The 16,496-nt window shown below is 35.6% G+C and overlaps 1 pseudogene; it reads right to left on the bottom strand.

The window, feature by feature from the left end:
- Positions 1-1,510: 1,510 nt before the first annotated feature.
- LOC129398334 (tigger transposable element-derived protein 1-like) lies at positions 1,511-3,748 on the bottom strand (annotated as a pseudogene).
- Positions 3,749-16,496: the final 12,748 nt, after the last annotated feature.

Raw genomic sequence — 16,496 nt, 5'->3', positions numbered from 1 at the left:
ACCACTCCCTTCCATGGCAATGACCCCATGACCCAGAAGTTACTACCCTTTCCCTAAAAATTCTGCATAAACTACCCCTTGATCTACAAGTAATTAAAGTAGGTACAAATATGACTGCAAAACTACCCTGAGCTGTTACTTTCTGCCTGTGGGGTAGCCTTGCTCTGCAGGAAGAGTCACAGAGCTGTAACACCGTCAGAGCTGTAACACTGCCACTTCAACAAAGCTGTACTTTTCAACCCTACCACTGGCTCACCCTTGAATTCTTTCCTGGGCAAAGCCAAGAACCTTTGCGAGCTAAGCTCCAATTAATTTGGGGGCTCCCCTGTACTGCATCGCACACAACCTGCAAAGCATTGTGCTTGGAGCTTCACATGATTTAAAAAAGAGAATATAATCCCTCTTCTTGAAGGGGTTAAAATCCAGTTGGAGGTGCAAGGATAGGTAAAGGCAACATAATTAAAGACAAACAATAAGGAAATACCCAAAGCAGTACAATGGTTTGGGTGGATGAGATGGAAGGAGGAAATTAGAATTATGACAATAGATAATATTGAAATAGGTAGGGTTTTAGAGTAGAAATGAAGAGCAGAGAACATTTTCAGGCATAAACAAAGCTCCAAAGAAGAGAAAGAACAAAGTGTACTCAGCAAATAGTGAGTGGGCCAGCTTTTTGGATCATGACAGACTCATGGGAGAGCCAACTGGGGCCTTGAGAAGGGCTGTAGAGCAGATAATGGAGAATCATTAAAGGCCTTTGAGTAGAGAATGACACTTGGGAAGAGTCATCTGGGGCTATCTTTGGGTAGAGGATTGAACAAGCAAAAGCTTAAGAGACAAGTTTAAAGTTCATTCAAAGAATCCAGGTCAGGATTTAAAAGGCCTGAGTTTGCCAAGTTGTATTCATGACAAATAGCCTGTAATGTATGCCCACAGCAAATTAAGCCCTCAATTTCAAAGTTAGTTATAATATTATCACTTCTCAGTATTTAACCAAAATAATTCAAAGTAGGATTTCAAAGAGATATTTGCACATTCATGTTCAATGCAACATTATTCACAATAGCCAAGAGGTGGAAGCAACCCAAATGTTCATGAACAGATGAATAAGTAAAGAAAATTTGGAATATATATGCATACAGTAAAATTTTATATTTAAAAAGGAAGAAAATCCTGTCACATGCTACAGTGTGGATGAACTTGAAGGACACTATGGTAAGTGAAATAAGTCAGTTACAAAAAGTAAAATAGTGTATGATTCCACTCATATGAAGTATCTAAAGTAGTCAAAATTGTAGAAAAAGAAAATGCAGGCATACTACGGAGATATTGTGAGCTCAGTTTCACATCACCAAATTTCACAATAAAAGTGAGTCATACACATTTTTTTGTTTCCTAGTGTATATAATAGTTATGTTTACACTATACTGTGGCCTATTAAGTGTGCAATAGCATTATGTCTAAAACATATACATGTCTTAATTTAAAAATACTTTATTGCTAACAAATGCTAATAATCATTTGAGCCATCAGTGAGTTGTAATCTTTTTGCTGGTGGAGAGTCTTGCCTCAATGTTGATGGCTGTTGACTGATCAGGGTGGTTGTTGCTGAAGGTGGGGTAGCTGTGGTAATGTCTTAAAATAAGACAACAATGATGTTTGCCTCATCCATTGATTCTTCTTTTCATGAAAGATTTCTCTGTAGCATGTCATGCTCTTTGATAGCATTTAAACAAATTTATGGGCACATAGAAGGTATTTAGTATTTAGGAGGTACAGGAGACATTTTGATACAGGCATGCAGTGTGTGTTTGGTAGCCCTTTATCCACAGAACCTTCAAAACTGAAGTGAACTATGTCAAACCCTGCCACTGCTTTCTCAAATACGTTTATGTAATATTCCAAATCCTTTGTCATCATTTCAACAATGTTCATAGCATTTTCACCAGCAGTAGTTCCCATCTCAGTATATCACTTTCTTTGCTCTTCCATAAGAAGCAACTTCTCATTCATTGAAGTTTTATTATGAGATTGCAGCAATTCAGTCACATCTTCAGACTCCACTTCTAATTCTAGTTCTCCTGCTATTTTTATTACATCTTCAGTGATTTCCTTCACTTAAGTTTTGAGCCCCTCAAAGTCATCCATGAGGGTTTGTATTAGTCCATTTGCATTGATATAAAGGAACCCCAGAGGCTGGGTAATTTATGAAGAAAAGAAGTTTACTGTGGCTCATGGTTCTGCAGGCTGTACAAGAAGCATGGTACTGGCATCTGCTTCTGGTGAGGGCCTCAGCAACCTTACAATTATGGCAGAAAGCAAAGGGGGAGCTGATGCATCACATGAATAGAGTGGGAGCAAGAGAGAGAAGGAAAGTGCCACAGTCTTTTAAACAACCAGATCTCCTGTGAATTCAGAGTGAGAACTCACTCATTACCATGGGGAGGGCACGAAGCCATTCATAAAAGATCTGCCCTCATGATCCAAACACCTCCCACCCGGCCCTACCTCCAACATTGGAGATTACAATTTAACATGAGATTTAGAGGGGACAAATAAACAAACCATAACAGGGTTGGAATTAACTTCTTCCAAACTCCTGTTAATGTTGATATTTTGACATCCTCCCATGAGTCACGAATGTTCTTAATGGCATCTAGAATGGTGAACTCTTTCCAGAAAGTTTTCATCTTACTTTGCCCAGATACATCAGAAGAATTCCTATCTATGGCAGCTGTAGCCTTACAAAATATATTTCTTATGTAATATAACTTGAAAGTCAAAATGACTCCTTGATCCATGGGCTACAGAATGAATGTAGTGTTAACAGGCATAAAAACAATATTAATCTCCTCGTACATCTCATTGGAGCTCTTGGGTGACTAGGTACATTGTCAATAAGCAGTATATTTTGAAAAGAATCCTTTTTTCTGAGCAGTAGTTCTCAATAGTGGGATCAAAATATGCAGTGAACCATTGACCATGTACTGTCATCTAGGCTTAGTTATTCCATTTATGCAGCATAGGCAGAGTAAATTTAGCATAATTCTAGGGACCTTAGTATTTTCAAATAGTAAATGAGCACTGGCTTCAATTTAAAGTCACCAGCTGCATTAACCCCTAACAAGAGAATCACCCTGTCCTTCGAAGCTTTGAAGACAGGCATTGACTTCTCTCTAGCTGTACAAGTTCTAGATGGCATCTTCTTCCAATACAATGTTGTTTGTCTACATTAAAAATCTGTTGTTTAGTATAGCCACCTTATCATTTATCTTTATAACTTCTGAATAACTTGCTGCAACTTCTACTTTAGCACTTGCTACTTCACCTTGCACTTTTATGTGATGGAGACAGCTTCTTTCCTTAAACCTCCTGAACCAACCTCTGCTAATTTCCAACTTTTCTTCTGCAGCTTCCTCACCTCTCTCAGCCTTCATAGGGCCTTGATCTGGATTGGGATAAAGGGAATGTTGTGGCTGGTCTGATTTTCTATCCAGACCACTAAAACTTTCTCCATATCAGCAATAAGGCTATTTCACTTCCTTGTCATTCTTGTATTTATTGGTGTAGCACTATTAATTTCCTTTAAGAACTTTTCCTTTGCATTCACACTTGCCTATTTGGTGTAAAGAGGCCTAGCTTTCAGTCTGTCTTAGCTTTCAACATGGCTTCCTCACTAAGGTTAATCATTTCTAGCTTTTGATTTAAAGTGAGATATGTGACTCTTCCTTTCACTTGAACACTTAGAGGCCACTGTAGGGTTATTAGTTCACCTAATTTCAATATTGTTGTATCTCAGGAAATAGGAAGGCCCAAGGAGAGGGAAAAACATAGTAGAATGACTGGTCAGTGGAACAGTCAGAACGCATACAATATTTATCGATTAAGTTCACCCTCTTTTGTGGGCATGGTTCATGGTACCCCAAAAGAATTGTAACAGCAAAGATCACTGATAATATATCAATATAACATAAAATAATGGTGAAAAATTTTGAAAAATTGTGAAAATTTTTTCAAAGTATTAAATTACTAAATGTGACACAGAGACACAAAGAAAGCACATGTTTTTAGAAAAATGGCACCAATAGACTCCCTCAATGCAGGGTTGCCACTAACCTTCAATTTGTAGGGGAAAAAAGCCAGTCTCTGGTAAGCACAATAAAATGAAGTATGCCTGTATAAAGGTAATTTCCAAGGACTGGGGGTAAAGGGATGGAGGAATTAGTGATTAATGGGTATAGAATTTCAGTTTTGCAAGGTGAACAATTCTAGAGGTTTGTTGCACAACAATGTGAATGTACTTAAAGTTACTGCGCCATACACTTTAAAATGATTAAGTTGGTAAACTTAGTGTTATGTTTTTATGACAATAAATAAGTTTTAAATTATTTTAATTTTTGTGTACACAGGCATGGTACAAATATTGACTACGGGCCTATAAATGAATAAGAAATGGATGTTCTCTATCTTCCAGAGGCTCAAAATCTAATGAAAACATACAATTGCCTTTTAATACCAAGCAGACTAACAAAGGTACAATAATGGCAGACATTTGCCATGAAAGATTGAAAAAAGAAAAGTAAATTCCAATTAAGAATGCTTTCAGGCCGGGCGCAGTGGCTCATACCTGTAATCCCAACACTTTGTGAGGCCAAGGTGGGCAGATCACGAGGTCAGGAGTTTGAGACCAGCATGACCAACATGGTGAAACCCCGTCTTTACTAAAAATACAAAAATTAACCAGGCATAGTGGCAGGCACCTGTAATCCCAGCTACTCAGGAGGCTGAGGCAGGAGAATCACTTGAACCTGGGAAGCAGAGGTTGCAGTGAGCCAAGATCGCACCACTGCACTCCAGCCTGGGCAACAGAGCGAGACTCCATCTCAAAAAAAAAAAATGCTTTCAGTTTTCAGTCTGGAATGGAAGGCCTTGTTGAAGAGATTCTGAGGGTGTGTGTATAGTTAGACATGTTTCAACTAATGATGATGGTATTTGAGAATGGGGTTAGAGATCAAGCAGAAAAAGAGGCATATACTTCTCTCTCTCTTTTTTGATAGGCCTTATATTTTGGAGCAGTTCTAGGTTTACAGAAAATTGAACAGAAAGTACAGAGAGTTCCCATACACTACCCTCTCTCTAACCCTCCTCCCTCTTAGTTTCCAGTATTATTAACATCTTGTATTAGTGTGGTATATTTGTTATAATTTATGCGCCATTATTGACACATTATTATTAACTAAGGTCCATGGTTTACATTACGGTTCACAGTTTGTGTTGTACAGTTATGTGAGTTTTTGACAAACACATAATATCATATATCCATCACTGCAATAACACACACAACAGTTTCACTACCCTAGAAATCCTCTGTGCTCTACCCATTCGTCCCTCTCTTTCTCCTTCCAAACCTCTGGAATCTACTGATTTTTATACTGTCTCTGGAGGTTTGCCTTTTCCAGAACATTATATGGTTGGAATCATATTGCATACAGTATAGTTGGTCCTGTGTATCCACAGGTTATGCATCCTCAGATTCAATCAACTGCTTCTAGAAAATATTTGGAAAAAATAATAATATAACAGTAAAAAAAGAATACAAAAATCCCCACAGTATAACAACTATTTACATAGCATTTGCAATGTATTGGGTAAGTAATCTAGAGATGACTTTAAGTATAGTAATCACAGGGATACATCCTGAGACGTGTATCTTTGGGCAACTTTATCACTATGTGAATATCAGAGTGTAGTTCCACAAACCTAGGTAGTATAACCTACTACATACCTAGATTAGATGGTATACCCTATTGCTCCTAGGTTGTGATCCTGTAAGCAGGCCAGTTGTGGTGGCTCACATCTGTATTTCTAATGCTTTCAAAGGCCAAGGCAGGAGGATTGCTTAAGGCCAGGAGTTTGAGATCAGCTTGGGCAACATAGCGAGACCTCATCTCTACAAAAAAACATTTAAAAATTAGCTGGGCAGAGTGGAGTGCTATGATAGTACCAGCTACTCAGGAGGCTGAGGTAGGAGAATTACTTGAGCCCAGGAGTTGGAGGTTACAGTGAGCTATGAGTGTGCCACTGAAGCTACCTAGCTTTTGGGGTACAGGTGGTTTTTGTTTACATGGATGAAATGTATGGTGGTGAAGTCTGAGATTTTAGTGCACCCGTCACCCGAGTAGTGTACATTGTACCCAATATTGTGTTTTTCTTCCCTCACTTCCCTTCCCACCATCTCCACTTCTGAATGACTTCAATGACCATTATACCACTCTGTATGCCTTTGAGTACCCATAGTTTAGCTCCCACTTATAAATGAGAACATATGGTATTTCATTTTCCATTCTTGAGTTACTACACTTAGAGCAATGGCCTCTAGCTCCATCCAAGTTGCTGCAAAAGACATTATCTTGTTCCTTTTAATGGCTGAGTAGTGTTCCATATTGTATATATACCATTTTTTTTTACCCACTCGTTGGTTGATGGGCACTTAGGTTGGTTCCATATCTTTGTAATTGTGAATTATGCTGCAATAAACATATATATGCAGGTGTCTTTATATAATGACTTCTTTTACTTTGGGTAAATACCCAGTAGTGGGATTGCTGGATTTAATGGTAGGTCTAATGGTTGGTCTACTTTTATTTCCTTGAGAAATCTCCATACTGTTTTCCATAGAGGTTTTACTAATTTATATTCCCACTAACAGTATATAAGCATTCTCTTTTCACCACATCCATGCCCACATCTATCGTTTTTTTGATTTTTTAGTAATGGCTATTCTGACTGGGGTAAGATGGTATCTCATTGTGGTTTTATTTTGCATTTCCCTGATGATTGGTGATGTTGAGCATTTTTTCATGTGTTTATTGGTCACTTGTATATCCTCTTTTGAGAGCTGTCTATTCGTGTCATTTGCCTTTTGATGGCATCTTTTTTCTCGCTGATGTATTTGAGTTTCTTGTTGATTCTAGATATTAGTTCTTTGACAGATGCATAGTTTGTAAATATTTTCTCTCATTCTGTGCGTTGTCTGTTTACTCTGATAATTTTTTTCTGTGTGGAAGCTTTTTAGTTTAATTAGGTCCCATTTATTTATTTTCATTTTGTTGCATTTGCTTTTGGAGTCTTGGTCATAAATTCTTTCCCCAGGCCAATGTCCAGAGGAGTTTTTTCTTGGCTTTCTTCTAGAATTTTTATGGCTTCAGATCTTAGATTTAAGTCGAGATTAAACCACCTTGAGTTGATTTGTTTATGTGGTGAGCAATAAGGATCCAGTTTAATTCTTCTACATGTGGCTATCGAGCTTTCCCAGCACCATTTATTGAGTAAGGTGTCCTTTCACCAATTTATTTTTCTGTATGCTTTGTCAAGGATCAGTTGGTTGTATTTGGCTTTATTTCTGGTTTTCTCTTCTGTTCCATTGTTCTGTGTATCACTGTTATACCAGTACCATGCTGTTTTGGTTACTATAGCCTTGTAGTATAATTTGAAGTCAGGTAATGTGATGCCCCCAGCTTTGCTCTTTTTTCTTAGGATTGCTTTGGCTATTTTGGTCTTTTTTTTGGTAACATGTGAATTTTAGAATTTTTTTTCTAGTTCTGTGAAAAATGATGTTGGTATTTTGATAGGAATTGAATTGAATCTGTAGATTGCCTTGGGCAGTATGGTCATTTTCAACATAATGATCCTTCCAACCCATGAGCATGGGATGTATTTCCATTTGTTTGTATCACCTGTGATCTCTTTCAGCAGTGTTTTATAGTTAGTCATATACAGAGCTTTCACCTCTTTGGTTAAGAATATTCCTAGAGGTTTTTTTTTTTTTTTGCAGCTATTATAAAAGGGATTGAGTCTTGATTTGATTCTCAGCTTGGTTGTTGGTGGTGTATAGCAGTGCTACTTATTTGTGTATGTTGATTTTGTAACCAGAAACTTGACTGAATTCTTTTATCAAACCTAGAAGTCTTTTAGAGGAGTGTTTAGGATTTTCTAGGTATAGGATCATATCGTTGGCAAACAGATAGTTTGACTTCCTCTTTTCCAATTTGGATGGGCTTTATTTCTTTCTCTTGCCTGATTGATCTGGCTAGGATTTCCAGTACTTTGTTGAGTAGAAGTGATGAAGGTGGGCATCTTTGTCTTGTTCCAGTTTTTAAAGAGAATGCTTTCAACTTTTCCCCACTCAGTATAATGTTGGGTTTGCTATATATGGCTTTTATTATTTTGAGGTATGTCGCTTTTATTCACAGTTTGTTGAGGGGTTTTATCATAAAGGGATACTAGATTTTATCAAATACATTTTTCTGCATCTACTGAGATGATCATATAATTTTTGTTTTCAATTCTGTTTATGAGGTGAATCACACTTATTGACTTGTGTATGTTGAACCATCTCTGCATCCCTGGGAGGAAATTCACTTGAACATGGTGGATTATCTTTTTGATGTGCTGTTGGGTTTGGTTTGCTAGTATTTTGTTGAGGATTTTTGCATCTATTTTCATCAGGGATATTGGTGTGTAGTTTTCTTTGTTTGCTATGTCCTTTCCTGGCTTTGGTATTACAGTGGTACTGGCTTCATAGAATGAACCACACAGGATTTCCTCTTTCTCAATCTTTTGGAATCGTTTCAGAAGAAATGGTAACAATTCTTCTCTGAATGCCAGGTAGAATTTAGTTGTGAATCCATTTGGTCCTGAGCTTTTTCTTGTTAGCAATTTTGCATTACCGATTCAATCTTACTTCATGTTATTGTCCTGTTAAGGATTTCTCTTTCTCCCTGATTCAAGCAGGAAGGAAGGAAGGGATACAACAAAGGAGGGTTGTATGTCTCCAGGAATTTATCCATTTCTTCTATATTTTCTAGCTTGTGTACATCGAAGTGTTCATAGTAGTCTCTAATAATCTCTTATATTTCTGTGATTTTAGTTGTAATGTGTCCATTTTCATTTCTAATTGAGCGCATTTGAATATTTGCTCTTCTTTTCTTGGTTGATCTAGCTAATGTTTTATTTATTTTCTTTATCTTTTCAAAGAACCAACTTTTTGTTTCATTGATCTTTTGTATATTTTTTTGTTTCAATTTCATTTAGTTCTTCTTTGACCTTTGTTATTTCTTTTTGTCTGCTAGCTTTGGGTTTGATTTGCTCTTGTTTCTCTAGTTCCTTGAGGTGTGACATTAGATTGTCAATTTGTGATCTTTCAGACTTTCTGATGTAAAAATTTGGTGCTATAACCTTTCCTCTTAGCACTGCTTTCACTGTATCTCAGAGGTTTTGATAGCTTGTGCCACTGTTATCATTCATTTCAAAGAATTTTTAAATTTCCATATTGATTTTATTGTTAACCCAAAAATCATCCAGGAACAGGTTGTTTAATTTCCACTTATTTGTATATTGTTGAAGGTTCCTTTTAGAGTTGATTGTTTGTTAGTTTTATTCCACTGTGGTCTGAGAAAATATTTAATAAGGTTTTGATTTTTAAAAATTCATCACCGTTTCTTGAAAAGACTATCTGAAACATATATTTTTCCTTTGATTTGATATTCAATTGGAGAGGTTTTAAAAGCACTATCATGTGGTGCTGGCCAATCTAGTTGTTTACAACTACACACCTCTAGTCTTACAACCCAAAGTGGCCTTTGCACTAGGTTGGGGAGTAGTGCATTAAAAATAGTGGAACTTGCTTTATTTAACAACCTGGAAAGTTCAATCTAATCATATTTTGATTACATAAATTGATGTACAATGCTGATAATCTACAATTCTGTGATGAATCCTTGTGTATTATAAATAATTACCCAGCAACTTGCATGTTAGATTTTCAAATACTAAATTTCCCATAAATGATGGATACTTTGATGCAGTGAAAAGGGACATGAGAATGAGAAAGAGAGGAATTCTTCCATGCAAATTGACATATCTCAATCCTAGCATCAACCCCTTTACTCCTATAAGAAAGCATGTCAAATCTGAAATGCTATGTACCATCACTCAGTCTCAAGCCTACCTCAGAGACAAAAGTTACATTGAGGTTAAAATGAAAAGAACTTTGATAAGTTTTTAATAAAATATGTACTAAGGGCTATTTACAAATTAAATACTGCTCATTGCAAATGTACCCATTTTACCTCTTAATCTACTTATTGCTCTTAAAGTCAAAAGAAAAGCTCAAAGAAGAGGTTAAATAGCTATGACAAAATATGCTGGCCAAATTCCTAACTTGCTCTCCATTAAGTGGTGCTTTAACACACACACACACACACACACACACACACACACACACACACACATTGTCTTCAGTTTTTAAAGAGGAAAGTAAGAAATATCTACGTGGTTTTAGATTTTTCTAAATGCTTGTTAGATAATTTCCAAATACAATTCTAGTTATGCTATAACTACCTATCTTTGAAATACAATTGTATTCTAATTACCCTATTTCCATCCTCTTCACTTTTGCCTCCATATGTCTTCATCTTCTCTTCTCTCCCCTCATCCTTATATTTCCTTCCAGCAGCTTTTCTTTCAAGGATAATGCTAAGCCAAAATGCATGTTTTTAACAATTGATAATAAAATACAACCAGGAAAATAACCTAAGCAACAAAACCAAAAATCTTTACATCTTTGAAAAATCAATTTAAATACTTAAACTTATAGGGAAAAATCCAATGATTATAAATATAAATTCTTCATGTAGTTTTCAATTCATTTTTCATCATTGTCTAAATATAAATGTTTATTTTTCTGAGCTGTGAAATCAGTGTGTATAACTTTCTTTATGTTATACCTTGATACTTATTATTTCACATTTATATTTCTAGAAATCAAATAAACCTACCTTGTCGAAAAATAAACCACAATTTTGGTACATTACTTCTCTAGATTATAGCCTAGAAACATACTTTATAGTTCTTGTAACTCCTCCTTGGAATGATTAATCCTAATAGAAGAGTGATGCACCTGTCTGCCATAGTTCTCCCAACACCTTTTTAAAAAGTGGAAAAGCATGTAAGTCATCTGCATTTATTTACAGATAATTTAACATATATATAGGTACTGTGTATGTGCCTTTAATCAGGAAGTCTGATAATTTTTCTGTAGTGCTTCACTATTTGTTATTCCTTGTGAGCTAACTTTTAATGTCATTTGACTATTTGATAAGTGAAATCCAGATATGTCTTGTGTTTTAGAATATATATTTTATACATTATGTGCTTCCACTTAATTCTCTCCCTTCTTATGCCTGCTTCATTATAGAGTTATACTTTAAGAAGAATTATAAAACAGCTTGTATAAAATAACAAACTGTATTTTCTAGCATTAAAGGAATTTATAAATCAGAGATATTACATAGGGGTTAACAACTCAAGCTTTGGAGTCATGCATACCTGGATTAAAACTAGTTCCTATGATTAACTAGCTGTGTGATTCTGTGCAAATTGCTTAAACTCTTTAAGCCTCAATATCTTTGTTTGTAAAATCTGCATAATAGTGCCCATCTGTTGAGATTGTAATAAGAATTAAATGAAATTATGTTCATAAAGAACTTGGTATAGTGATTGGCACCAAGTAAACTCTAAATGAATATTAGATATTGTTATTAGTATATAGGTGTGGATAGAAACAAAGACTGAAAAGTTGCCCCAGAACATTAATGGTGGATATTTTGAGTGATTACATGATAACATTTTTTCTTTTGAATGTAACCTTATTTTTAATGGCTCTATGATGAATATTTGTTATGTGTTGCAACACATCTGCCAGATACCCAGAATAGTTCAGTGACAGCAATAAGTCATTGAAAAACAACTGAAGTTTCTATTATAAGCATTTTCCTTTTGAAAACTCCTCAAATATACACTAAATCTTATCAGTTGACAGTGGTTATGGTATTAGGAACGATAGTGGATATTAAGAACAATAAGCTTCGAATGGGTAAGGTGCTGCACCTCCTTGTTATAAGGCACACAAAGGATAAGGATGAAGCCAGGATGAATGACGATAATTGTGCCCTCTTCCTCTCTGGATAAATACCATGTATTGTGTTCTTCTCCTGAACACTACATCCAGCACAGACCACTTAGGGCTCCACTGAGATGCAATGAGCCATGAAGAAATCCCTCCCCAGGGATCTTATAATAATATACTACAGTCTTCCCTGGAACTCATCTGGGGCAGTATAACCTCCAAGTATATCCTCCGGGGAGATGCTTTCCTGCTAATGATGAGGGGGTAGAGCCAGGTCGCCAGTGGTGCCCTTGCCACCCCCAGCCCTTTTTCTTCTACTTTTACTAGGTATTAAGGTGAAATTCTTTGTGGAGGATGATACAATTCACATTATTGACCAGATGATATTAAAAATATGTGGCCTAACTGTAAAATATGTTTAAATAGTTTATGAGAGGATACTGAAAGAAAGAGATCCTCTTTTCATTTGAGTTTTTATCATGAAAACCAATTTGCACACAAGGAAGACTTTAATGTCCTAATGGTCTCATTTAAGAAAAGAACCATTTCTTTGCCTCTTGGATGTGTCTGCCAAATTTTGAAAGATGTCCAAATTGATATTTTAGATTGGACCCTTTATTGTCGCAAATATATATGTATGTGTGTGTGAATTTTGAATAATGGTCTGAAGTTGATAAAGGATAATTCATAAACATTTTAAAAAATTTGTGGATTTCCATTTGTCATTGGTCTTGCGGTCACTTTTTGCTTTTCTTTTTTCAGCTTGCATAAAACTATTTAATACCAGTGAATAAATGATTGTTCAGAGTACTTTTAAAACTCAATTTTAATTTTTTATATTTTGTTAGTGAATTTATAATTAAGTTTCTTTTTAACCAGACTGTTTTTTTACTAAAATTTTCTTACTATATGGACTAAAAGTCATAGAAGATTAAATATCACAGGCTGTTTAAAACTGATATGTCTTTTATCACTTTGATCTTCTTAATATTCATCATTTTCAAGTTAAACTTCCCCTCACGCCTATAAAAGGCTCATGTTGATGGAGATAAATTGCTGAACTGTTCAAATATTTTCTTAACATTCTAACTTGTCAAATATAAATAAGGTCATAGAGAATCATGTTAAATCGGGTGAATTATCATCAAGAGTCTAAAAGTCTTTTTTTCTTTACAGTAAAAGAACTATAAATAAAAATACATTTGTGTATTTTGAGAAAAATCATTTCTGAAACATTTCAGGTCAACAAATTAGTAGAATCCAAGTTTCGTTCAACAAATCCAATGAGTATATTTTATATTTTATTTCTATGATAGAGTGGAGGGGGAGAGAGAGATGGAGAGAGAGAGAGAGAGAGAGAGAGAGAGAAAGTGTCCTGGGAAGAAGTTCCAAATAAACAGAAAACAAACAGAAAAGGGACAGGTAGTCAGGAAACTCTAAAATTAGCATAAATACTGATGAAGCACCTACTATATGCCAGACAACAGAGATACAGCTTTCTACTACTGCTAAGCTCTTCCTGGTGTATTAGAGACCATTATCGTTATTTCATGGCTGATACAGAGGAAAGCTGAGGCTCAGAGAGGTTAAGTGACTTGCTCAAAATTGCACAGATTGTAATAAGTAAAGCCAGAACCTAACTCAGGTGTTTGATAAAAGAGCTCAAATGCTTCACTTGCTATACAACCATCATGGAACGAACTTTGGGGTTTTATCAGGTCTGCTAAAGCCAAGAAACAGAGCTGTGTTTCATGCACAAACTTATCAGAATTGTAATTTGGGCCACAATAAATATTTACTTGACCTCAGTCAGATTAGTTTTTTTGTGCCTCAAGTTCTTCATTTGTAAAATGGGGATGTTAACAGAACCCACCTCACTAGATTGGCCTGAAAATTAAATGTGTTAGCACATAAGAAGCACTTAGAAAACATTCACATACACTATGAGCACTATCATTAAATTTTGTGAAGCCTTTATTATTTAGAACTGTGTTCTAATAGATTTTCATTTCACCAGGGGGTATTTTTTTTAAATTCTCTGTTTCTGATTTTGGAGGACGGTAAGACAAAATAGTAACAGCTGTTCAGCTGTTAGTGTTAAAGGAAGAAAGCTGCACAAAAAGGCAGTGGAGAAAAATAATTACTTCAAGAGACACTAAAAGGAAGAAAAAATATATATATAATATTCTATGTCAGAAGGAGTCTCTAAAAGCTACCCCATAGTAACACAAACACACATCTTGATAGCCGTCTCTCTAGAAATCAAAACCTGGGGCACTGACAGTAAAAACCAGCACATTAAACCCAAGACGATAAGTACAGCGAGGGGGTAAAATGAGCAGGACATAATGATACAATTACATCTTCAGAGTGCCCCCCGACATTCATTTTCAGCCATTTTCTCCCTGCCACCTACTCTTGTCCTGGATGATTAGCCTAGGTCTCTGGCCTCCCACTAACCATGATACTGTGCCTTTTGTATTTGTCCTCCCTCCCGTGGTTTCACTCCACCCACTGCACTGCATCCCCAGCCTCTGCTATATGCACTGGCCCTTTTTAAGACATTAGTCAGGCATCAATGTCGAAGTTTGTATTCCTACCAATGGTGGTCTTCAAAATTATACCAGCTCTGAATCTGAAACATGGTCAGACTCACAAACAATGTTTATGGACTCCTTTGTAGCAGTGGGTGGTAAGGAAGAAAAACATATCAGTTCTAGCAGCAAGCTGCCTGACAGTAGTTATGAATGATTAACAATTACAAAGCCAGTGGAGAATGGAGTTTCTAGAGTCAGTGGAAGCTACACTTACTAAAAATGACCTCTTAGGATAGAGCTTCTTTTAACTTCAGTCTACACTTCTTTTTTTCAGTTTTCATTTTTTTTTCATTTGTGTAATAACCTTTGGCCTTCTCTTTGTGGAAAGTTTTGACCTTTCCTAAATGGCGGAGAGGAGGGGCTTTTTTCTGTGAAGAAGTGAGAAAGAGAAAGTGTGTGTGCGTGTGTGTGTTCACACACGCACACACACATGCCCACACAAGTGCACCTGGTAGGTAGGAAGGTGCACCTGGGTGGGTAGGAAGATACTATCACTTTTAATATTTATTTTTGAGCAAATTTTTGAGACATTGGCCAAGTCACCTCCTCACTGAGGACACTACACTTCTTTAGTCACTTCCAGCAACAAGGTTATAAAATTTGATGGTTCTATGATTTGACAAGAATGGATATCATGAAAAAGACTTTCCCAAACAAAAGCTGAGGGAGTTCATCATTACTAGACCTGCCTTACAAGAAATACTAAAGGGAATTCTTCAAGCCAAGAAAAAAAGGTACTAATTAGTAATATACCACCATATGAAAGTATAAAAACAAGTAGAGTTGGCACTTTGTATCCACGAGTTCCGCATTCATGGACTCAACTAACTGTGGATCAACAATGGTTAGGGAAAAAAAAGCATCTGTACTGAGCATGAACAGACGTTTTTCTTTGTCATTATTCCAAAAATAATCAGTACAACAGCTATTTACATAGTGTTTAACTTGTATTATGTGTTATAAGTATCATAAGGATGATTTAAAGTATATGTGATGATGTTCATAGGTAATAAGCAAATAATACACCATTTTTTGTAAGGAACTTGAGCATCCATGGATTCTGATATCCATGGGGAGTCCTGAAAAACAATCCACCACAGATACTGAGGGACAACTGTACTCCGTCAAATTCAGAATACTCCAATATTTTAGTGTTGGTATATAAATCATTTACATCTTTAGTATGAAGGTTAAAAGACAAAACTATTAAAATAATAATAGATATAATAATTTGTTAAGGAATACACAATATAAAAAGATGTGTATTATGACATCAAAAGCACAAATGTGGAAGAGAAGAGTAAGAGTGCAAAGTTTTCATATGCAAGAGATATTTAGTTGTTATCAGCTTGAAATATCATAAATGAAAGGTGTTTTATGTAAGCCTCATATAACCATGAAGCAAAAATCTGTATTACATACACAAAAGATAAAAAGTAAGGAATCAAAGCATATCATTAACAAAAAATCATCTAATCACAATCACAAAGGAAGACAGCAGAGAGGAAGAGAGGAACAAAGTATCTACAAAACAACCAGAAAACAATTCACAAAATGGCAGTAGGTAGTCCTTACCTATCAATAATTATCTGGAATGTAAATAGGTTAAATTTTTAAAATCAAAATATATGCTGCCTATAAAAGACTCACCTTACCTATAAGGACATACATAGATTGAAAGTGAAGGGATGGAAAAGGATATTTCATGCAAATGGAAACTGAAAGAGAATGAGATAGCTATACTGATATCAGATAAAAAGACTTTAAGTCAAAAACTGTAAAAAGAGACAAAGTCCATATATAATAAGATGATCAATTCCTTGATAAGATAAAATAATTTCAAATATATATACATTCAACCAACATGCACCTAAATATAATAAGCAAATATCTCTCTGAAGGGAGAGATGGACTGCAATACAATAATAGTA

The sequence above is a fragment of the Pan paniscus genome, chromosome 6 (assembly GCF_029289425.2).
Source record: "Pan paniscus chromosome 6, NHGRI_mPanPan1-v2.0_pri, whole genome shotgun sequence".
NCBI classification, from domain to species: domain Eukaryota; kingdom Metazoa; phylum Chordata; class Mammalia; order Primates; family Hominidae; genus Pan; species Pan paniscus.
This window is presented reverse-complemented; position numbering and strand designations above follow the sequence as displayed.